Source organism: Penaeus japonicus, unplaced genomic scaffold, assembly GCF_977035675.1.
Source record: "Penaeus japonicus unplaced genomic scaffold, GWHDUDI00000001_assembly GWHDUDI00000015, whole genome shotgun sequence".
Lineage (NCBI taxonomy): Eukaryota > Metazoa > Arthropoda > Malacostraca > Decapoda > Penaeidae > Penaeus > Penaeus japonicus.
The window spans coordinates 31,972,313-31,974,714 of record NW_028234417.1 but is presented as its reverse complement, the minus strand read 5'-3'; positions in this window follow the sequence as shown (position 1 = coordinate 31,974,714).

Genomic DNA, 2,402 nt, shown 5'->3' with positions numbered 1-2,402 from the left:
GAATTTTAATCAAGGTTATATGCAAAGCAGGGTAGATGCTGTGCCAACGCAAGTGAAGATGATATGTAAATACATGTGTGTGTATTGAGACGGATGCACCCACAAATGGTAAACACACACGTATACGCACATACGCATATATAGTTGAACACACAGGCACATGAAAAACACACACGCAAACATAACACACACAAACATACACTTAAAGGAAAAGAAACGGACATACGAACACATAAACATACGCATACACATACACACAAATGCACACATTCACACACATAAACATATGCATACACATACACACACATATACACACACACACACACACACACATGCACACACACACACACACAAACACACACACACACGAACATATGTATACACATACACACAAATGCACACTTACACACACATAAACACACGTACACGCACACACACACACACAAAAGAAAAGCACACACACACAGTTAAATAAATCCCAAACGTGAACAAAAACACACCCAGAGAACAGAAATCCCCAGCCAAAGAACATAAGTTATTCATCATCATCATTCATCATCGCCCCTTGAACACGGTGAACATTGAACAGTTCATCGTTGTTCAGCAGAGGAGAACAAATGGCAGGAAGGTTATATATATATATATATATCTCCTCTCTCCTCTGGCAAAGAATTGGAACAACTGAACATTATGAACCTTTTTCTTCCCTTTAAGAGTTTCCCTTGAATGTTCAAAAACTCGTTCCATTCACAAGGAGTTATTCGGAATTCGAGTCCCACCCCCCCCCTCCCCCATCAACACCCACACCCCCACCCCCCTCCATCCCCATCCCTCCAGTTTTTCGGTCATGCTGGGTCGCTGATTATCCAGGTCAGGTCACGATCCTCCACTCTGACCTATGGAAGAGAGAAGGGGTGTGAGAGAGGGATAGAGATAGATAGATAGGTAGGTCGATAGAGGAGAGAGTGAGTGAGTCAGATTTAGATACATAGATGAATGGAGAGAGAGAGAGAGAGAGGAGGGGGAAAAAAGAGAGAGGAAGAGGAGGAGAGAGAGTGAGAGAGAGAGCAGAGAGAGTGAGAGAAGAGCGAGAGAGAGAGAGTTAGAATGGAGCTAGAGAGAGAAAAAAAATTATATATATATATGCACACAACACCACACACCAACACACACACACACACCACAACACATATTATATATATATATATAGATATATATATATATTATATATATATATAATATTTATATGTGTGTGTGTGGATATTTATATATATTTATAGATATATATATATATATATAAAGATATACTATATATATATATGTGTGTGTGTGTGTGTGTGTTGATGTGTGTGTGATGTTGTGTGTGTGTGTATGTGGTATTGTGTGTGCGTGTGTGTGTTATCATATACATATATATATATATATAAAAAATACATATTATATTATATTATATATATATATATCTATAGATATATATATACACTTATATATCCATATATATGTTTTATAATAATATATATATATATATATATATAATATATATATTATATATATATTTATATATATATGTGTGTGTGTGTGTGTGTGTGTGTGTGTGTGTGTGTATGTTCACACACACTTTGAGAATGTATATTCCAAGTCCAGCATTGTTCTCTTGCTTCTCAAAATCTTCCTTTTATTTTATTTTTTTTGCTAAAATCTCGAAGGGTCAATCGAGGCATCCGTTACGGTACGAAAGGTGCGACACGCTAGTCAGAGGTGAGACTGAAGTATTTGCGGCTCATGACTTTTCTTGTTGCATGCGCCCAGCTCACTCAACCAAATCATTGCACTGGTATTGCACTATCAAACGGTGTAGATTTAGAGGTATATGAATGTGCAACAGGGAGGATATTAGTCCAATTTTCCATGCACGGGTAGAGTATTAAGTAAGACTGTTTGGTGATGAAATGAATTATCAAACTAACATCAGAATGAAAACGTAATTGAATCTTGTTGCAATATGGCTGCAACGGTGACGCATTATGAAACTGATCTGATTGTCAAAAGGTCAAGGAGAGAAGGAGAGATGGATAGATAGATAGATAGACAGAGAGAGAGAGAGAGAGAGAGAGAGAGAGAGAGAGAGAGAGAGAGAGAGAGAGAGAGAGAGAGAGAGAGAGAGAGAGAGAGAGAGAGAGAGAGAGAGAGAGAGAGAGAGAGAGAGAGAGAGAGAGAGAGACGGGGGTCACAGGAAGAGGAAAATTAGATAGATTTGAGCTAGAAAGAGATGACATTACAATAAATACATACACAAATACTTACAAACAAACATAAATACACGTAAATCACTTGTATATCTCTCCATCTCGTATCAATTTATCTTAATTGGCCGTTATATGTGTGAGTATATGTTTGTTTGT